Source organism: Anolis carolinensis, unplaced genomic scaffold (assembly GCF_035594765.1).
Source record: "Anolis carolinensis isolate JA03-04 unplaced genomic scaffold, rAnoCar3.1.pri scaffold_13, whole genome shotgun sequence".
Taxonomy (NCBI): domain Eukaryota; kingdom Metazoa; phylum Chordata; class Lepidosauria; order Squamata; family Dactyloidae; genus Anolis; species Anolis carolinensis.
In genome coordinates, this window is record NW_026943824.1 from 884,467 (window position 1) to 907,349 (window position 22,883).

The following is a 22,883-nucleotide window of genomic DNA, read 5'->3' on the forward strand; positions in this document are numbered from 1 at the left end:
TATCTATTTATCTATCTCTATCTATCTATCTATCATCTATCTATCTCTTTCTTCTTCTTCTTACTTCTTAGGCGATCCCTTGTAGGCTTAGGATGATTTTCTCGATGTTCAATGAGAGGCCGAGCTTCTCGTAGGCTTCTGCGAAGGTGTTTAGAGTGGCTTGTAGGTCTTCTTCTGAATGCGCACAGACTACGTTGTCATCAGCATATTGGAATTCTATAATAGATGTTGTGGTGACCTTGGTTTTGGCTCTCAGTCTGCTGAGGTTAAATAGCTTGCCATCTGTCCAATAGATGATTTCCACTCCGGTGGGAAGCTTCCCATCAACAAGGTGAAGTATCATAGCGATGAAGATGGAGAATAAGGTGGGGGCAATAACACACCCCTTCTTGACACCTGATTCCACCTTAAATGGGTCACTTTGGGAGCCGTTGCTGTCCAAGACTGTTGCCATCATGTCATCATGGAGGAGCCAAAGGATGTTCACAAATTTGTCAGGGCACCCGGTTTTTTGGAGGATGGTCCAGAGAGCGCTGCAATTCACTATCTATCTATCTATCTATCTATCTATCTATCCGCTCAACCAGGTATCCCTCAGGGCGAAACCAGGCAACTGGCCACAAACAAATGATGCCTGTGACAATTGCAAATGAAGCCCCGGCGACGTCACGTCCCCGTTGTGATGGCAACGCTGCGCATTAGAGAGCAGCGGAGAGGAATAATAAGACAACAAGGCCACGGAGATCAGCGGCAGGCCGGGTGCCTCCAAATGGCCCCGATGAAGACTCAACCGTTTTGCTTTTCCGTCTTGGGTTTCTCCAAACGATTTGACCCTTTTCAATCACCCGTCAGGAAAAAGATTACCCTCTTGACAGCAGGAGAGCGAGGATGACTCGGAAAGACGATGCCAGCCAGATGAGTGTGGTTTATTATTTCCATATGCAGCGTCTCCTGCAGATATGTCCCAGTCTGTCAAGCTGTAGGTAATGGAGAAACTCTTGAAATGAAGGACTTCTCTGGCTCAAGAACACTATAGCATTGCATGGAAGGGTCAATAAAATGCTTAGAGGGGACATACTGTATATACTCGAGTATAAGTCTAGTTTTTCAGCCCCTTTTTTAGGGCTGAAAAAGCTCCCCTCGTCTTATACTCAAGTCAGGATCCTGGCTGGCTTATGTTCGGGTTGGCTTATACTCAAGTATATAGGTAATCAGACTTAGACAGTCTTATCTTATTAAAGTCATTATTATTATTATTATCATAAATTACAATTTTATGTAAACATTCAAAATATTTAACCTATTGATGCCTCAAATAATGTAATTTTATTAGTATCTATATTTATTTTTATTTTTGAAATGTTCCAGTAGCTGCTGCATTTCCCACCCTTGTCTTATACTCGAGTCAATAGGTTTTCCCAGTTTTGTGATAAAATTAGGTGCCTCAGCTTATATTCAGGTTGGCTTATACTCGAGTATATACGGTACTTTGTTGGATGTGCTTAAATGAGACTGTGGATCCCGTGGATGCAGGAAACATTACTGATTGAAGATACAGAGATTTTTTTTAAAAGACCAAAACATTACAAACCTGAAAAAATGGGGGGGGGGGGGTAAACCCCTAACCCCCCCCCCCCCCTTGGCTACAGCCCTGAGGACATGTAGGGTTGTTGAAGGTTTTCATGGCCGGAATCACAGGGTTGTTGTGAGTTTCCCAGGCTGTGTGGCCATGTTCCAGAAGCACTCTCTCCTGACGTTTCGCCCACTCCTCTGAGACTGGTCGAGTTGCCCAGGCTCAAGGAATAGCAAGGGTTCAAACCCTAGTAGTCGGCAGAGAGTTATAGTCCAATGCTCAAGCACCATGTTGACTCTTTTCCCCAGTGTGTATTCTGTCAAGACACTGTGCTATATGTGTGTTAACTGGAGGAGACCTGGGAATTGATTTGATACTGTATCTATTCTGCTGCTGTAGAACCAGTTTGAGCAAGTTTTATTCAGTGCTGACTGAGTACTGCTGGAGAAAAAGAGCTGTGTATTCAGAAAGAGGCCTTGCTATTTTTGAGGCCTGCTTGCTGCTGAGAAGAGATGGTGAAGAGCCAGGACTGTATCCTTATCTGAAGCAGATCTGTGGACTGAGAAAGAACTGTTTATGACTATGGCTTCTGTAAGCAATTAGAGAGACCATTGTGAAGCCCACTGTTCCTTTGATATCTTGGAATTCGTAAAGTTCCTATATTTTGTTCTTTGAGTGATACGTCATTGTCTGCAGGTGACTCCGGGTCGCAGGCACACGTAAGAGCTTCCATTTATCCTCAACGATCCGCAATATATTCATCAGCTGCATTTCACAGTCTGGGTATGATAATAGAAGGAATGAGCAAGTGGGAATGTTTGTTTGTCCTCTTACCTTCAAGCCCTGCTCTTCCCAATGCATCGTGTACCCCTTCCTTCTGCCACCTCCGAAATACCCCTCCCGAGCATCCATTTCCACGATTATCTGCATATTTTGGCCATCCTCCAAGCTATTAAGATGAATGAGCTTCTTAACTGGAATAGGCTAATGGAGCTATTAGCTCCGTATTATCATTGCTTCTGAAGTTAAGCATTGGCATGCGACAGATTGCGCCAAACCACAGGACTGCCAGATAAACACCATGGAAGATTAGCACACTGCTGGTGGACGTAGTAAGAGAGTGGGCTACTCCTTCCTCCCTTCTCTGAGTCTCCAAAACCCAAGCATTGCTTGATGTTTTGCTCCTCTGGATCATAAAGAATGGCTACCCATGTGCCTCTCACTTGCATTTGTCATAACTAGTCAAAGGATGGAGTGGAAACATAATAGAGAACTGATTAGTGTTGAACAGGTTGCATTTTGCAATGTGCGTTTTCTATAATTGATAATGGAGTGCCCTGATATAGAAATGTTAGTCGGTTATTTCACACGAGCCTACAAGAAGAGTTTGCAATTGTTTTCTCACCTCTGTAGATGGAGGAACGTATTTTTTTGTGTATGTGCAATATTTTCCCTACATCCAAAATGTAGTATATATTAGTGGTGTGCATTTGTATGGAATCGCGATTCATTTTGTTTAGTTTTATTTGTTTTGTATTTGTCTCCATTTCTGAAAATGGGCCACCTATACAAATTTTTGTCTTGCTTACAAAAAAATTGAATTTTTTTGTCTCAATTATGAAAAAAATGAAAATTTTCGGACCATTATCGGTAATGGGAGGGCTTCTAAGGCTCATCTCCCTGCTCCGTTTTTGGGCCAGAAGGGCGAAAATCATGAAACATGGAGGGCATTTCGACCCCTTTTAGCCCAACAACTTTTAAAATGTTTGGGTCTTCCCCAGAGTACTATTGTTGTTATTATTATTATTATCATCATCCCAAAACAAAAATTGCCTTCTTCTAATAACACGGGTCTGCTGGGTCCCCAAGCTAGTGTGTGTGTGTGTGTGTATGTTATACACACACACACACACACACACACACACACACACACACACACTAGCTTGGGGACCTTTGCTGTGAGATGTGTGTTTGACTTTCCAAGAACAAAGCAACATACGAACCACATCACACATACATGTCTCTTGGATGCTTGTAATAATGACACCGATTTCATACCTACTAAAGTGACCACCAATATAGCAATCATTCCAGGAAAATGGCTGGAACGGAATGCAAATCTTAATTATCTTAGACTCTCTGATGTTCTTTCTTTTCACAACTGTGTTGATTCACAATCCATCAACAAAAGGGGAAAGTGATTTTTTTAAAGCATCATTATTTTGACAAAATACGGATGGGTCGCCCCCGTCTTCAAGACACGAGGACTTCTGAACAGTTTCTATTAGATCCGTTTTGTTTGGAGGCAAGATGCGGAAGACAGAAGGATGCGGAAAGTTCAGGCTCGTGTTTGCACAAAGGAGTGGGCCTTGCTGTCAGTACAAGAGCAAACAAATCAAAGCTTTTAGGAATTCAGAATATCAAACTACTTGCCAATGCTAAACTCTTCCTTGGGAATAATATGCAAACATTCTGCCTCCATTTGCTTGCATTTCATAGAATCCTTGAGTTAGAAGAGACCTGGTGGGCCATGCATCCAGTCCAACCCCATTCTGTCAAGAAGCAGGAAAATTGCATTCAAAACACCCCTGACAGATGGCCATCCAGCCTCTGCTTCAAAGCCTCCAAAGAAGGAGGCTCCACTGCACTCCGAAGCAGAGAGTTCCACAGCTCTCATGTGACGAAGATCTTCCTCATGTTCAGGTGGAATCTGTTAATGTGGGATTTGTGTATTGATAGTGTTTAAATGCAATTTGTGCCATGCTTGTATTGCAACTGATTGCATCATCCAGAATGTACCATAGCGTGGAAAGAGTTAATTGCCAAGAAGCGATGATGACCTTGATATGTGGCTGGAACTAGGGAGTATCCAGACACAAGTGTTTTTGCATAACAATTGCATCAGTTCCGTTGAGTTCTGTCTGCCTAGAGTTCGAATCATGTTCTGTTAGAGAACAGAACAATCCTGTGTTCGTCTGTTGTCTGCAAATCTGTTTGTGTTGATTACTACTGCATACAGTAAAACTTTGTAAATAGTTTTACCAACGTCTCTGAGTGTCTCTTCGTTCTGCGTTCCACTGCTTCCATCCAACTACTGCTGCGCTGTAAATACTCTGACAGAATCTCCTTCATTTCCTGTCGTTTGAAGCCCTTGTTCCATTGCGTCCTAGTCTCCAGGGCTTGCTCCCTCCTCCTTAGGACTTCCCCTCACATATGTATACACGCCCATCATGAGGGGCACCATAGCTTTTCCTCAGATGGGGATGCACACGAAATCAAAACTAAAACAGTATAGATTTCTGACTGTTTTGCACAACCCTATTGCACATTTCAACATAGCCTTGACCCATGTTGCCTGAAGTTGCTGGATACCCCGGAGTTTCTCCAAAGTGCCAGATTACCCAGATACTTTGGACTCATGTAATCAACTCCACTTCTTCCCATGGCCATCTGCCTGGAGTGCTTTGACTGTGGAAGAAGGTTAGACTGGATAGTTCTTGGGATCTCTTCCAAGCCAATGATTCTATGACGAATCAGCTGCAAGCATTCTCTTCCCTCTCACTCTCCAGCCAGAGAACGTGAGAGACAGAGAGAGAGAGATAGGCAGGGACCGAGAGAGGCATCCTTCACGTTCAACAGGACCCTCAGCATAAACAATTCAGAGAATTCTCATGCTAAGCCATGTATTATACAGTGCCAATGGCCTCGAGCCAAAATAACAATGCTGGTATTTCGGAGATGATGGGTTTTTCTCAGAAGCGGAAATATCAGTGCTGTCTTTCAAGTACGACCACACACACACACACACCTTGTACTGTTTGGAATATGGGAGTCTTGATGAAACTTTCCTCAAGAGCATCTATGCCGATGCCGTCCTGACCCTCTTCAGCTGTGGCAGAGCAAATGTAGATTTTACGCAGATCAATCTCTCTTCCAAAAGTGCCTTTCCTCCCCTAAGCATGCATGAAAAGCAGAAGAGAAGACACTTACTGAAAGTAAACATTGCATGGATGGAGAGCGTCTCACTGTACTGATTCATATGATAGTACTAAAAATACCACTGCAAGTATTGGATAAAGGAAGAGCATAAGCCATGCCCAAGAATGCCTGCCAAAAAGTCAGTGAGCTAATTAAATTCATTCCCCAAAACGACAAAAATCCTCCTTCCTTTGATCACTGCATGTTCGCAGTTGCAGGCAACAATAGCGGCCCTAGAGGTAACTGTCATTGTTGGATGAAACTTCCTTTGGAAAATGTGCATTAAGTGAAGGTTTCCCCGGACTTATTCAGAGCAAGATGCTTATAAAAAAAACCTACGGATTCATTCTCCAAGCGAGGATCCCTCGAAGCAAAGACTCCCTTGGTTTTTGGAAGTGTAATATTTTTAAACATCACATTAAAATGTTAAGGATATTTTTTTGTTGTTAGGGAAAACTACCCAAAAATATGCAGAGGCAGGAGAGTTATAGTTGAACATTCAGCTCACAGCAAGCAGAGCGTGAAGTGCCATGTGGCTGTAGATACTTATAGTTTGAGCATTCAGCTCATAGCAAGCAGAGCGTGAAGTGCCATGTGGTTGTAGATACTTATAGTTTGAGCATTCAGCTCACAGCAAGCAGAGCGTGAAGTGCCATGTGGCTGTAGATACTTATAGTTTGAGCATTCAGCTCAGAGCGTGAAGTGCCATGTGGCTGTAGATACTTATAGTTTGAGCATTCAGCTCATAGCAAGCAGAGCGTGAAGTGCCATGTGGTTGTAGATACTTATAGTTTGAGCATTCAGCTCACAGCAAGCAGAGCGTGAAGTGCCATGTGGCTGTAGATACTTATAGTTTGAGCATTCAGCTCAGAGCGTGAAGTGCCATGTGGCTGTAGATACTTATAGTTTGAGCATTCAGCTCAGAGCGTGAAGTGCCATGTGGCTGTAGATACTTAAAGTTTGAGCATTCAGCTCACAGCAAGCAGAGCGTGAAGTGCCATATGGTTGTAGATACTTATAGGTTGAGCATTCAGCTCACAGCAAGCAGAGAGTGAAGTCCCATGTGGCTGTAAAGAATTCAGAGCTTCAGAGGCAAAGATCCAGAATTTAGTCTTTAAAATCAAAAGGCGGAGAGGGTGGATTTCTGGGAGCTATAACATGAAACCAGATCTTTTCCAAGCTCTGGACAAGAGAAGAAAGAAAGGATTTAGTATCTCCAGATTTGCACTGCAAATCTTTATGTCAGTGATTAGGAATGTACGGCCCACCCTTAAGGACATTTTACGGACGCCAAGGGTCACCAACAACCTTCCAAAAGTGACCCACAATATAAACTTAACCCTTCTCCATAGATGTGAAGACAATGTCTCCTTGGGGATGTTTCGTGCCCAGGAAAATCCTTTCCAAAACAGACGGCAAAACACAAGTTGGTTTTTGTTTGTTTGGAAATACGTATATTCCTGTGTGTTGTGTCGCTAAGTGAACAAGCGAGAAGAGCTCGCTTTTAATGAGACCCACCACCATTCCTTGGGGACCGATGCTGTACAGTAAAGGGAAGGGTGGCTTGGCTTTCCTCCATGTGTGATCTCACCACCCTTTATCGGAGCCCCAGTCTTGTCTCCAAGGCTATCTATCTCTGACTGGCTGTCAGCTTTCCTGCTTCCTTCCCTGGAATCCGGGATGATATCTGCCTCGCCGTTGTGCAAATCGGTGGCAGCTCCACCAACGTTAATAGCCTCAACGTGGTGTAAAAGAGATAAGGATCAGGGCCACCGTTCCCTCCTGCCAGTCATGCTTTATGCTTATCTCCCGGCATAAAATACCACATCGCTTTGCGATCACAGCTCATTAAAGCTTATGGAGGGAAAAGGTCCGGATTTGCAACAGAGCAGGATCTTCACCTCACGTCCTTTTGTCCTTCAGCTGCTCAGGATGGAAGATCTTCCAGGATGCCTTCCAGGATGCCTTGATTAGAGAGTTTCCAAAATAATAATCTACTTTGAATACTGGCAGGGTTGGGGGGTGATTGGCCTATGTCAATCACCCCCAAACGTGACAAATCCCATGACCAACAGAACATACTGGAGGGCTTGTGGGGGGCACGGTCACTCCCACGTGGGAGTTGTAGTCCACCCTTCATGCAACGAGCAATCTGAAGCCTACCAATGACAGATCTGGACCAAACTTGTCACACCGAACCCTGATGACCACAAGAACATACTGGAGGGGTCTGCGGGACTGACTCACCCACGTGGGAGTTGTAGTTCGCCCTGCATCCAGAGAGCATTCTGAAGCCCACCAATGATGGATCTGAACCAAACATAGCACACAGGACCCTGGTGACAAACCAAACATTCTGGAAGTGAGTTGTAGTTCATCCTGCATTGTGGGCAATTTCCAAGACAGCTCCCACTTCCAGAAAACACAGTGATTCCCACCGATGACGGATCTGGACCAAACTTGGTGTGCATACCCAACATGAACAGCTTGAAGTACTGGTGGGGATTGGAGGAAATTGACTTGGGTTTCTGGGAGTTATAGTTCACCCCAAGTCCAGAGAGCACTGAAATCCCACCTGGCACTGGATCTGGACCAAGATTTTTCTGGAAATCGGAAGCAGCCCTGGTGACAAAACCAGGACCATGTCTGCATTCTGGGATGGAAGGAGAGTGCCATTCGCATGACGCCTGAGAGGGCGAGATCCAGCCTGCCGCCAAGCTCATCGCTAAGAGCATCAGCCCAAGCGTGGCTTTGAAAGGGAATTAGAGGCACGCCGAACTCTCTCATTACCTTTTAGTGCTCCATATTGTATTGTATCTTATTTTTAAAGAAAGCCTGCGGGCATCGCTCTCAGTTATAATGACAAGACGGAGCTCTCAGCAGATGCTTTGTCAAAACAGAACAAAGCCATCATCTGTTGCCACGCAACCAAATAGAAACGATCCATTTTTAATAGTCCGGGCTATGGAATTTGGCTGCCAGGCAGGTTCTGGAAGTTTCCCAGGGAGCAGAGGAAGGTCAATGCCTTTTAGCCGAGACAAGGCTCCTCTCGGAAAGCACTCTCTTCCCTCTCACCAATGGGTCGTCTGCAGGCAGCTTGGCTGGAAATAAATACAGGGTTTTCGGCAATGCAACTCCAGTGGAATAAATAAACGTTTCCCTGGATTATCCCACAGTGCTAACCTTCCCAAACTTCTACCTTCAAGATGCTTTTGGACTTTAGCTATAATACGATGCAGCCAACATTGCATATGGATTACCTCTCTCTCCCTCGTCCCCACCAATTATTATTATTATTATTATTATTATTATTATTATTATTATTATTATTATTATTACTACTACTACTACTACTACTACTACTACTGGGAACTGCACGCATCATCCAAAAATACATCACACAGTCCTTGACACTTGGGAAGTGTTCGACTTGGGATTTTGTGAAACGAAATCCAGCATATCTATCTTGTTTGCTGTGTCATACAATAAAATAATATTTTATTTATATTCTGCCCTATCTATCTCCCCAAGGGGACTCAAGGCAGATCACAGTATACACAGCAAACTTTTGGAGACAGGACAGAACAGAACAAGACAGACAGAAGGAGGTATGTAGTCTTGAAGTCCAGTTCTCTGGTGCCTTGGAGGTTGAGATTGTGCTCGGATTCAGCCACAGGGGGCGCTGTTGCTCCATTCTCTATGATGAAGGGCCATCGGGACTTCCTCCTTCTTTTTTGATCACCGGCATTTCTGGTCTTGTTCTTTGTGGTGTCGTAAAATACCTGCCCCGCTAATTAGTGGTACCTAATTTCTCTACTTACAGTTCTAAGCTGCTTAGGTAAACAGTGAGCTGGGATTGACGGTCGGGTACTCACCCCGACCGGGCTTTGAACTGGCCACCTTTCCGTTGGTCGATCTTATTACTGCTGGTGATTTACCAATGAAATACCTCACATTGAGTGCTGCTTCGTGACTTCTAGGAACATATGCCTACAGTGGTCTTCTCACCCTACTTAATGGGAAGGCTGACCCTCCTCAGATCTTTGGTTTTGTCACCCAAGACATTTCACACTAGATACCTCATATATGTATATGCTATTGATGATGGACTACAAGTCTGAGTATCATCCGCTCCAGTGTCTACGGATGGTGGGAGATGTAGTGTAGCAATGGGTGTCGTCCACTCCTGACGCAGAGGGAGCAATAACCGTACATCGGCCGTGCAGGAAAGCAGAACTGCCCAGGGCATAATAGGAAAAGTCATGCGTATCCAAATTGGGCTAAATGTCTACGATTTAATTGTAATCCGGAATCAATAATGCTGTATTCTCATCGAGAGGTGAGAGAAACATTGATTTTGTAGAGTTTCTCCACTGAATAGAGGTCATTAGCAAGGTTGTGCTTTCCTTATCTCTCTCTTATTTATAGGCCTGTCAAGGTATCTCTTTTTCAATCTGTAATTAGTATCGAGAGCATGTAATAGCGCACCAGCTTGGGCTCATCCTGCAAAATGCGACACCCGGTTGAGAATGCATCACTCTCCTCTCCATCGGCACCGGGAAGAAGGATAGGTGTCGGTTATTTCCTCGCCGACCCGATTAGCTTGGTTCACATTTAAGGCTTAGCACCAGCTAAGTGAAGAAGCTGGCAGATCGGTTGCATCGGGGACATTGCCGGCTAAATAAATCTAGAGTTAATTAGCCAAAAAATGACTCACTGCAAAATATTACATCCCAACATCAGGAAGCAGCTTGGAATCCAGACTGTGTGTCAATTCCAGCTCATGCCAGATCTGTTATGACTTTCTGAGAGTTGGGATATTGACCAAGCTCCTCGCTTGTGTGTCTGTTGCACTGACGGAGAATGGAGACAACAGTCAAGGAATTGGAAGAAGGTCATGACTTGGAAGGACTGTGCTCAAAGGAAATAGACAAGATCCTCATCTTTGTAGACATATCATCTGATGCTAAAGTCGGATGCTAAAGTCATCTCTGCATTAGTATGTGAAAACCGGAAAGTGAAGAAAGCTGATAGGAAAAGAATTAACTCCCTTGAAATGCTGTGATGGAGAAGAATTCCAGGCAAATCACCTACTGGCAACTATCACAAATCTCAGGTAGAATAATGCTGCATTAGATAGGAATACATTGCGTGTGTCTCCAGTGTTTGGAAAAAAAATACAGTTCTTGTGGACATGTGTTCACAGCACAATCCACTGAAGGGTTGGGAACAGCTATTTCCTACCTGGAGGGAGAAATGGGAGTAGCTTGTGTGTGAACTTCCTCTTGGCCACGTGCTTGCTCTCAACCATCTTAGATAGCTTGACATGATCTCTCTGCATCTGTAATTCATTGCCATCCTTGTCGTGTGAGTGTCTTGCTATGGTTGTGAATATCTCTGTATACTGATAACAGACCTTTAGATAGTTCTGCAGCAACAACCGAAGGCTGGGCTGTGGCGCAGCTGGTTAGTAGCCAGCTGCAATAAACCACTACTGACCAAGAGGTTATGAGTTCGAAGCCAGCCTGGGTTAGAGTGAGCTTCCGACCATTAATAGCCTACCTTGCTGTTGACCTATGCAGCTCTAAAGACAGTTGCATCTGTCAAGTAGGAAATGTAGGTACCGCTTTATGCGAGGAGGCTAATTTAACTAATTTACAATACCAGAAAAACCTCGAGCAGTGTACGGAAAGGAATGAGGAAGTACTCCACCAAGGACTCAGTGTCACAAGTGGGCTGTGGCGCAGCTGGTTAGTAGCCAGCTGCAATAAGTCACTACTGACCAAGAGGTTATGAGTTCGAAGCCAGTCTGGGTTGGAGTGAGCTTCCGACCATTAATAGCCTAGCTTGTTATTGACCTATGCAGCTCAAAAGACAGTTGCATCTGTCAAGTAGGAAATGTAGGTACCGCTTTGTGCGAGGAGGCTAATTTAACTAATTTACAATACCAGAAAAACCTCGAGCAGCGTGCGGAAAGGAATGAGGAAGTACTGCACCAAGGACTCAGTGTCACAAGTGGACAAGAAGTGGCAGCTTAAGCGGCTGAGGGGGGAAGGAAAGGGCATGAAGCTCTGAGGAATTGTGGAGCTGAAGTCCAAAACACCTGGAGGGAAAGCCGAAGTTTGCCCGTGCCTGCTCTAACCATTGCACTACCCTACTCCCTATCCTTTGGGCAGGAGACTTTGTGCTACTACAGGAATAGCAAGGCTAAGGCTTGCAAGCAGGTGGTTTTTGCACGTGACACAGGGATAAAAATACCAGCAGATGGGAATACACAGGTGTGACTAATGCTTTTGAACCAAAAAGGATGAATTAATCTCTGTTGCTGTGGTTTCTCTTTAATGATGCCGTCACGGTTCAAAAACAAAGCAAACTATTGTCTAGCTGCGTATAATATTTTGAGATAATTCCTCAGTTCCAGCACAGCGGCTTTGCTCCTGTGCTCATTAATTCCCTGCCCACAGGCATGCGCAGACTCCTTCTGGAGGACTTCATGGGGCCTCTGCCTTCTTCTGGGTCAGGTAAGAGGACATGCTAATCGTGGTCACCTGTAGTTACACAATGTGCACGACAAGAACAACACACAACTTCATGGGTTCTTCCGGTCATGAAGCCCAAGGCACTGTATTATCTTGTAGGGGTGTTTGGGATTCGGGAAATTCGGTGATCGGGCAATCAGACCAGGCAGGACCAGCCGAAGGTTAACCGGAACAGACCAAAGGCCAAGAACACATAAATGAGAGAAAAAGAGTTGGAAAAAGCATGACAGTATTTTCCTTTGCCGGGGAGAGTGAGACAAATTCAAGAAAGGATCCTGTCCAAAGAAATAGATGACTTAAGACCCTCTTGATGGTCAGGAAAGATCATTTCCAGATCACAGGCTGACAGGAACGCCTGGCTGGCTCTTTGGATGTGCGTGCCAGCCTTGGATAGAGCCCCAGGTTGCAAATGTGCATGCTCTTGTGTTATGACAAAGCTGTCAGCGGCCTTATGAAATCGGAAGCCGTTTGTAGTGTCACCAAAGAGTAAAGCAATGACCTGCCAGCTCAAATATCCAACCCACAGCCAAAAGGACGCCTGGAATGGTGTGGGCTGGTTGGCTTCGCTGGCCCCAGTCCTGTGACTGGGAGGCTCTGAGCCTATTCAAGGCTGATCCACCTGGCTCTCTTCCTTCCTTCCTCCCTTCCTTCCTTCCTTCCTTCCGTTTGTGACGATGTCGGATGCCTCGTGTGATGGTGAAGGGAGGAGAACTGTACTTTTACAGAACAACGTTCGGCCCTTCTCTCCCTCCATCAGCAGCAGGTTGGAGCTGAACGGGTGGTGAGTAATAATAATAATAATAATAATAATAATAATAATAATAATAGTAATAATAATAATAATAATAATAATAATAATAATAATAATAATAAAGGCCAAGATCGAAAAATCAGCTGATGACCCAAAGTGCAGACTCTGCAAGGAAACCGACGAAACCATTGATCATATCCTCAGCTGCTGTAAGAAAATTGCACAGACAGACTACAAACAGAGGCACAACTATGTGGTCCAAATGATCCATTGGAACTTATGCCTCAAGTACCACCTCCCAGCAGCAAAGAACTGGTGGGATCACAAACCTGCAAAGGTCATGGAAAATGAGCACGCAAAGATACTGTGGGACTTCCGGATCCAGACTGACAAAGTTCTGGAACACAACACACCAGACATCACAGTTGTGGAAAAGAACAAGGTTTGGATCATTGATGTCGCCATCCCAGGTGACAGTCGCATTGACAAAAAACAACAGGAAAAACTCAGCCGCTATCAGGACCTCAAGACTGAACTTCAAAGACTCTGGCAGAAACCAGTGCAGGTGGTCCCGGTGGTGATGGGCACATTGGGTGCCGTGCCAAAAGATCTCAGCCGGCATTTGGAAACAATAGACATTGACAAAATTACGATCTGCCAACTGCAAAAGGCCACCCTACTGGGATCTGCGCGCATCATCTGAAAATACATCACACAGTCTTAGACACTTGGGAAGTGTTCGACTTGTGGTTTTGTGAAACAAAATCCAGCATAACTATCTTGTTTGCTTTGTCATACAACGTTGTTGTGTCAATAATAACAATAATAAACTTTATTTATACCCCGCCACTATCCCCCTATGGGAACTCGGGGCGGCTCACAATGTTACAAAGTAACAGCGCAAATACATTAACAATATACACAGTTTAAAACACAAGAAGATGATAAATGAGTACATTTATCAAAATGAGTAATTTGTGGTTCTGTTCCCCCCAATTAAGGCAGGCACACTTATTTCATCCCAGGGAGCGGAATTTGAGAAGCGACTGAGTATTGGCCCTCCAATTCCAAGCCAAAGGGACCACTTGACCTGGGACCACTTTGACCAGGGAACATCTGACCAGGATCCACTTGATCAGGATCCACTTGACCAGGGACCACTCTCCAACATTAGTTCCAAAAAGGTTACAAATCAGTTTGATTTGGTTTGATTATTTGGGATGCTGATTCAGAAAATGGCATTGCATAGACCACATCAGCTCTAGTTTCTGATACAGAACATACGCCACCCAGTAGTCACCATCTGCTCGCCCACAGAAAACCGTATTTAGTAACCTATTTATTTATTTATTTATTTATTTATTTCCAATATTTCTATCCCGCCCTTCTCACCCGGAGGGACTCAGGGTGGCATACAATTGGCACATCATTAAAAACAACAACATATAAAACTATATTACAACCAATTAAATACAGTATAAAATATAAAACATAAAACATATGCTTAAAATCCGTTCGTCCAATATCCTCCAACTTTATCCATATAACAATCTGGGTCGTCTTTATCATTTATTCGTTAAATGCCTGGGCACAAAGCCATGTTTTAAGGCTTTTCTAAAACTCAAAAGGGTTGGGGCTTGCCTAACCTAGAGCTGATGTGGTCTATCCAATGCAATTTTCTGAATCAGCGCCCCAAATAACCCCAGAAACAGGCCTCAAAACAAAGACACTAAGGCGCTACCACTTCCAGGCGCCACATGGAACGGGAGGAGGAGGAGAAGCAGCAGTCAGGAGGCTTGTTGTTGTGCTTGCCTTTCGTGGGCAGTCAGGCTCTCTCCTCATGACATCCTCGTTGCCTCGGCACTAGAAGAGGGTTTCGCAAGACCAGTTGTAGTAACGGTGTGTCCGCGGACCATATTTTAGCTCTTGGGGACCACTAGTGGCCCACAGACCACAGGTTGGGAAGCCCTGATTTAGTTTCTGCTCTGCCGATGATGTCTTCTAAGTTTAACCAAGGAGCTATAAAATGACAAAGACCGATTTCTCCTGAATGCATCCCCTTAGCAATTTTTTAAAGCAAAGGTTCTGAGACCTATTTGGAGAGATGAGTTGTCAAGAAAGTTTGCCTGTTACAACGGTTAAATAGGAAATGTGCCAGCAGCTGGAGCTAAAAAGTCCTTCTGGTTGTGGTGGGACCAATTAAAGGATTGCTGAGGCCTAGAAGTATCTTCCGGGTGTAGTTCTTTTATTTATAACATTGGCCAAAAAGAGTTTATGCAGCGAGTGGAATGACAGGGCTGCTCATTTTGCAGAATTGTACTCTCGTAGACGTACATCTCGGCTGTTTGTCATCTGTCACAAACTAAATAGATTGGCTTCCTGTTTTCGGGTCTTGTAACCAAGCGGATCCAGCTAAATTTCCCACCGTATCACCGATCCTTCATTAGCCCAGTTAGTCAAATATCCCAGATCTCATGCAGATAAGCACTAGCGCCTCTTATTTTACACTGTATTAAATTGCTCAAATCGGTTTTCTTGCATGTTGCCCCCAGGAAAGACAGCACAGAAATGCTACTAAGATATTTATTCCTTCCCTTATTGTTAAAATATTCATATTCCACCCTCTATCTGAAGAGGGGAGGGTATAAATATTTTAATGGCAACTATCTAAGTTTCCTTTCTGTGGTGCTTTTCCTCCCATAAGTTCCAGGAGCTTCATCAGACTTCGGCAGAACGTTCACTGGGGCTTCCGGAGAACTCTCAAAGGGGATGGATCCTATTCCTTAATAGGTTCAACAGCTTGGATAGATCTTTCATGGTTAGTCAAAACCTTTAATGGATTCAATGAGAGGAGAAGGAAAAAGGAGGGAAAGTTGTGGAGTCCCAAGGGCTCCGTGGAGCACACTTTGAGAACCGCTGCTCCAGAGCATAGATGCAGCCCATATAAGCATCATAAAATCATCATAGGGCCAAGGTTTCTTTTCCATTGCTGCAAACTTTGGTCTTCCATCACAATTGTTTTTAAAGAAGGACTTCCAAGGAGGCAGCGACTATAATGGGTATTACTATTATTAGTACCGTATATACTTGAGTATAAGCCAACCCGAATATAAGCCGAGGCACCTAATTTTACCACAAAAAAGCTGGGAAAACATTGACTCCAGTAAAAGCCAAGGGTGGTAAATTTCAGAAATGAAAATACAGTAGAGTCTCACTTATCCAAGCCTCGCTTATCCAAGCCTCTGGATAATCCAAGCCATTTTTGTAGTCAATGTTTTCAATATATCGTGATATTTTGGTGCTAAATTCATAAATACAGTAATTACAACATAACATTACTGCGTATTGAACTACTTTTTCTGTCAAATTTGTTGTATAACATGATGTTTTGGTGCTTAATTTGTAAAATCATAACCTAATTTGATGTTTAATAGGCTTCTCCTTAATCCCTGCTTATTATCCAAGATATTCGCTTATCCAAGCTTCTGCCGGCCTGTTTAGCTTGGATAAGTGAGACTCTACTGTAGATACCAATAAAATTACATTAATTGAGGCATCAGAAGGTTAAATGTTTTTGAATATTTACATCAAGCTCAGATTTAAGATAAGACTGTCCAACTCTGATCAAATCATTATTCTCATCTCCTTCAATGTCAATGTGCATATGTATCCTTTTAATAATAATAGAGTAAAATAATACATGTAATAATAATAATAATAATAATAATAATAATAATAATAATAATAACAGGAAAATAATACAAGTAATAATAAATAGAGTAAAATAATAAATGCAATAATAATAATAATATCAGAGTGAAATAATAAACATGTTAATAATAATAATAATAAAAATAGAGAAATAAATGTAATAGTAGCAACAATAATAGAGAAAAATAATAAATGTAATAATACCAATAAAAATAGAGAAAAATAATAAATGTACCATCTATTCTTGAATATAAGCTGACCCAAATATAAGCCAACCAGGACCCTCACCCAAGTATAAGCCGAGGGGGGCTTTTTCAGTCTTAAAAAAAGGGCTGAAAAACTAGGCTTATGCTCAAGTATATACAGTATTTTGTTTATTTATACCCCACTTTTTCTCTTCGGAAGGAGACTTACATTAAACATTTTGTTGCTGCGCGTTACATTTGCAAGCAAACACTTTTTTTAGTTTCAGGGTTTTGAAAGTTGACGTTTTGGGGCGGTGGTGGGTTCAACTCGAGAAACTGCAAGTCGCTTCTGGTATGAGAGAATTGGCCGTCTACAAAGAGGTTGCCATGGGGACATTGCCTGGATGTTTTGATGCTTTACCATCCTTGTGGGAGGCTTGTCCAGCATGGGGAGCTGGAGCTGATAGAGGGAGCTCATCCACGCTCTCGCTGAGTGGTAGTAATAATAATAATAATAATAATCTGCACACATCATCCGAAAATACATCACACAGTCCTAGACACTTGGGAAGTGTTTGACTTGTGATTTTGTGATACGAAATCCAGCATATTTATCTTGTTTGCTGTGTCATACAATAAAATAATAATAATAATACTTTATTTTTATACCCATCTCTCCGAAGGGATTCGGGGCGGCTTACATGAGGCCAAGCCCAGATAAAACAATAAAACATAGAGAAACATCAAAACCAACACAGTTATTAAAATCTGACATTCCAAAACAAAACAAAAGAAATAATCATGTTAAAAGCATATTAAAACGTGGATTTGGCACCCAAGTAAAAGGATAAAAACGAGCTGGTAAGGAGTTGGCTTCGAACCAGCAACCTCCAGGTCAGCAACCCAGCCTTCAAGTCATCAGTCCTGCCGGCACTGCGTCACCAGGGATGCCTATGAAAATAGAGGTGCGCATTAGATTCGATGGCACATGGGATCTGAGTAAATACAATACTATTGCTGCTCCAGTCTGTCTTCAAGACATTTCTGATTTATGATGACCCTAAGGTGAACCTAAGAGCCCCTGGTGGCACAGTGTGTTAAAGCGCTGAGCTGCTGAATTTGCGGACCAAAAGGTCCCAGGTTCAAATCCCGGGAGTGGAATGAGCACTCGCTGTTAGCCCCAGCTCCTGCCAACCTAGCAGTTCGAAAACATGCAAATGTGAGTAGATTAATAGGTACCACTCCGGTGGGAAAGTAACTTCGCTCCATGCAGTCATGCCATTGACCACATGACCTTTGAGGTGTCTACGGACAACACTGGCTCTTCGGCTTAGATATGGAGATGAGCACAAACCCACAGAGTCGGTCACGACTGGACTTAACGTCAGGGGAAAACTTTGACCTTTTTTAAGGTGAACCTATCACGGGGTTTTCTGTGGCTGAGAATATAGAACGCATTGCTTTGCACCTTGACCTGGATCTTTTGACCCAAATCGGGATTTTAATATTATTGTGTATATTGACTTTTATGACTGTTTTTAATCATGTTGAAGTTTTACTGCTCAGTTTAATGTTTTATCTGATTTGTGCTGTCGTGTCTGGGCATGGCCCCATGTAAGCCGCCCCGAGTCCCTCCGGGGAGATGGGGCGGGATATAAGAATAAAATTATTATTATTATTATTATTATTATTATTATTATTATTATTATTATTATTATTATTCTACTGGGGTTTACCTCCAGTCCGCACCCTTCAATGGATTGCCTTTCTGGAATATTTTCAAGCCATAGATGGTTGAATATATGGACACGGGTACAGAGAGCTGGAGGCTATGCGCCAGGAAGGCTAATCCCGGTCACTGACAATACACACTACCCTCCAACCCCTGGTCCCTGACGGCACCACTGTTTGTGTGTTCAATGCGCACAACCGAGCTCAGCGGCATTAACCCGGCCAAGTTGCACCTGTCACAACATTGGAATGGCCAGTGCCTGTTTCCCTGTGCTCGAGCATCAGGGCTTGGCTGCGCATTTGCCATCCCATCGCCGACAGCCACGCCGCACGTAACACCCGATTATTGTCAAGCAGCAAAAGCCTCCCAGGAAGCAGGCTGGCATTGCCCTGTGACGGCAGATCTCTGCGTTCATACAACAAGGGTACGAGGGACAGTGTGCAATGACGCCGCGGTGCCGCTAATTCCGACCAAGCCACAATGTTCCCGCAAAGCCCGGCGATGCCGTCTCCGGTTCCTCTTGTCAACTGCCAGCTGCAAACCAACCAACCTCCCTCCTCCCTTGCCATGAAATGTTAGTTCTACATCCACACAAGGCGTGTCGACACTTTATCATGATTCCAAGGAACGGGGCGCTTCGGAGATGAGAGGACGCACCAGGCTCCGCTCAAACAGGGCCAATTATGCGAATTCCCTCCCCGACCTCGGTTGGGCTCTTTGTTTCCACGGGAAGGAAGATTGATGGCAGGTGCATCAAACGTACAGAGATGGGGATGTGGAAGGAGATTTCCATTGCTAATGCATCTCGGCAAAGTTTGTGTGGGCACGGAAAAGAGCCGGGAATGGATGTCTCTATATTTCACTTTGGGAAAATGCAATGTTCTACAACATAAGACAATTTACGCCACCCGGCTGTAATTTAATTTTAATTGAAGCATTCTGCTATATTGGAGGAGAGCACTGCATCTCGCCTGCAAGAGAAGGTGGAGGTTTGACAGGTATTTTTCGTACTTGAAGGCATTGCCGTACGAAGAGATTCAGGGTAACTTGGGCTGTGGCTGGCCACACTTTGGAATTGATGCAGCTTGATACTGCTTCAACCACTCCGGTTCAATGCTGTGGAATCATGGGAGTTGTAGTTGTATTTATTTATTTACAGTATTTATATTCCGCCCTTCTTTCTCACCCCAAAGGGGACCCAGGGCAGATTACAATGCACATATACATGGCAAACATTCAATGCCATTAGACATACGACATCATATAGACAGACACAGAAAATCAGCTCGACAGGAAAGCAAGCAGGAGCTGATCCCAGCTCCTCACCTGCTTTTTGTGAGCAGACTCCTTGCCTTGGAAAAAGTGCATGTGTGGCGTGCAGGCCCAGAAAGTGTGCGTACCTGCCTGCAGCTGAGCGCCCATTCTCTAGAGTAGAGAAACAGGTAACAAGCCTCCTCGAAGCTTATGCCTGCCTGCAGCTGAGCGCCTCTCCTCTAGAGTAGAAACAGGTAAACAGCCTCCTTAAAACGTGTGCCTGCCTGCAGCTGAGCGCCTCTCGTCTAGAAACAGGTAAGCAGCCTCACTAAAATGTGTGCCTGCCTGCAGCTGAGCGCCTCTCGTCTAGAGTAAAAACAGGTAAGCAGCCTCCTTAAAGTGTGTGCCTGCCTGCAGCTGAGCGCCTCTCGTCTAGAGTAGAAACAGGTAAGCAGCCTCCTTAAAACGTGTTCCTGCCTGCAGCTGAGCGCCTCTCCTCTAGAGTAGAAACAGGTAAGCAGCCTCCTTAAAACGTGTGCCTGCCTGCAGCTGAGCGCCTCTCCTCTAGAGTAGAAACAGGTAAGCAGCCTCCTTAAAATGTGCGCCTGCCTGCAGCTGTGCGCCCCTCCTCTAGAGTAGAAACAGATAAGCACCCTCCTTAAAACGTGTGCCTGCCTGCAGCTGAGCGCCCCTCCTCTAGAGTAGAAACAGGTAAGCAGCCTCCTTAAAATGTGTGCCTGCCTGCAGCTGAGCGCCTCTCGTCTAGAGTAGAAACAGGTAAGCAGCCTCCTTAAAATGTGCGCCTGCCTGCAGCTGAGCGCCCCTCCTCTAGAGTAGAAACAGGTAAGCAGCCTCCTTAAAACGTGTGCCTGCCTGCAGCTGTGCGCCTCTCCTCTAGAGTAGAAACAGGTAAGCAACCTCCTTAAAACGTGTGCCTGCCTGCAGCTGAGCGCCTCTCCTCTAGAGTAGAAACAGGTAAGCAGCCTCCTTAAAATGTGTGCCTGCCTGCAGCTGAGCTCCTCTCGTCTAGAAACAGGTAAGCAGCCTCCTTAAAATGTGTGCCTGCCTGCAGCTGAGCGCCTCTCCTCTAGAGTAGAAACAGGTAAGCAGCCTCCTTAAAATGTGTGCCTGCCTGCAGCTGAGCTCCTCTCGTCTAGAAACAGGTAAGCAGCCTCCTTAAAATGTGTGCCTGCCTGCAGCTGAGCGCCTCTCCTCTAGAGTAGAAACAGGTAAGCAGCCTCCTTAAAATGTGTGCCTGCCTGCAGCTGAGCTCCTCTCGTCTAGAAACAGGTAAGCAGCCTCCTTAAAATGTGTGCCTGCCTGCAGCTGAGCGCCTCTCCTCTAGAGTAGAAGCAAATTAAATGCCTAAAATGATGGTAAGGAGAACCTGGTAAGCCTCTCCGCCATAATGGGTCGACAGAAAACTTATTTTTTGGCACCCCAGAGTGAAAAGAGTTATCTGCCTTCCCAATTTCGGGAGGCTCCAAAGAGCCGAGACACCAAACGGGTCAAGGTTTACCCAGTCCATATCTTTGCTGTCCCCGCCTGCAGCTGCTCCCAACAGATCAAAGACAGCAGAGCAGGGAGAGACATGGAGGCGGTCAGGGCACTCTCTGTTGTCCTCGTGCCCTTTAGCTATTTGTTGGGTCCATTTTTATTCCACTGATGCGTATGCGATGTGGCATTTCCAGAAGGGTCAAAGCAGGCCACGAAGTCCACTCCCGTTGCCAGTCGGTGTCCGGCCACTAGATCTGCCTCAAGAAGGAAGGGCTACAGTTCTCCATCCAGTCGTTCACTTCAATTACACCTTTGAGCATCATACAAGTAGAAGCAAGGAGATAGAAAAACAAAGAATTCTAAAGGAGATGATGATGAAAGCAGCTTCTGTCAAATGATCGATACAGGCTTTTTTGTACATCTGAGAGGACGCGAGAGGGGGAGAGAGGGGACGGATGGGAATCTGAATAATTGAATGGAACTCCTGGCTTTCTTTATTGTTGGAGACACATTGCTTTGTCTGACGGTCCCTGGGGCCTTTGCTAGTGAAAACGCTGTCACATAATGTTTTTCTGTTTCTCTGAGTTGCCTACAGAAACAAGAACTTGTTCAGCCTCGTTGTCATAAACACGGTCTTGGAAGTACCCAAAACTGAGGACTTGTCTCCTTGATGCAAGCGAGTTCTGCGCAGCTGAAGGACCGTGCGGTAATCTTGAAGAACAGCGACAAAAGGAGCAGAAGGGGAGACGGGAAGGGGCAGAGGTTGAAGGAGGGGAAACCACAAGAGGAAGAAGCATTTCCTTATGTCTTTTCCCCGCTGCCTTTACGTCACAGGTAGATCCCAGATGAACAAAGAGCAGTTGCGTTGCGGAGCAAATTGGCGCCACTTTAATTGCTATGTCTCCGGAGTTTATCGCGCGAGGGAAGCAAGCGAAAATGGAAGCAAAACTGTTCTCCTTTGGTATCAGTTGCACAACTCTATGCGCATCCCACGGCTCCTCTGCCTCCTCCCTGCATTAAATCCATCCCCTGCTACTGACATCAATAGTCAAGCTCATGATTTCTCCGTCATGACGTCGTGCAATGAACCCCTTCCATGCCTTCACTGCACAGAAATTGAAGGGAGATAAAAGGGTCGGGCATATAAAACACAATATCCAAAGCTTTAATAAAGTGCATAAACTTTAAAGTGCATAAATAAAGTGCTGCAACTGCAAAATTGCTTTCAAGGAATGCAAAGCATGGGAAGGGTTAGAAGGTGGGGTTCTAAGGAAAGATGTGGCTGTAGATACTTAGAGTTTGAGCATTCAGCTCACAGCAAGCAGAGCGTGAAGTGCCATGTGGCTGTAGATACTTAGAGTTTGAGCATTCAGCTCACAGCAAGCAGAGCGTGAAGTGCCATGTGGCTGTAGATACTTAGAGTTTGAGCATTCAGATCACAGCAAGCAGAGCGTGAAGTGCCATGTGGCTGTAGATACAGTAGAGTCTCACTTATCCAACACTTGCTTATCCAATGTTCTGGATTATCCAACGCATTTTTGTAGTCAATGTTTTCAATACATCGTGATATTTTGGTGCTGTGGCGCAGGCTGGAGAGCAAGCCAGCTGCAACCACCTGCAATGAATCACTCTGACCAGGAGGTCATGAGTTCGAGGCCCGCTC

General features: G+C 44.6%; 2 long non-coding RNA genes across 2 annotated transcripts; both read left to right on the plus strand.

The window, feature by feature from the left end:
- Positions 1-570: 570 nt before the first annotated feature.
- Positions 571-4,614, plus strand: LOC134294173 (uncharacterized). The gene is made up of 2 exons (XR_010001142.1): positions 571-983; positions 4,073-4,614. It is a non-coding gene; the product is annotated as an uncharacterized LOC134294173 (long non-coding RNA).
- Positions 4,615-16,565: 11,951 nt separating this feature from the next.
- Positions 16,566-22,259, plus strand: LOC134294210 (uncharacterized). The gene is made up of 2 exons (XR_010001182.1): positions 16,566-19,467; positions 21,816-22,259. It is a non-coding gene; the product is annotated as an uncharacterized LOC134294210 (long non-coding RNA).
- Positions 22,260-22,883: the final 624 nt, after the last annotated feature.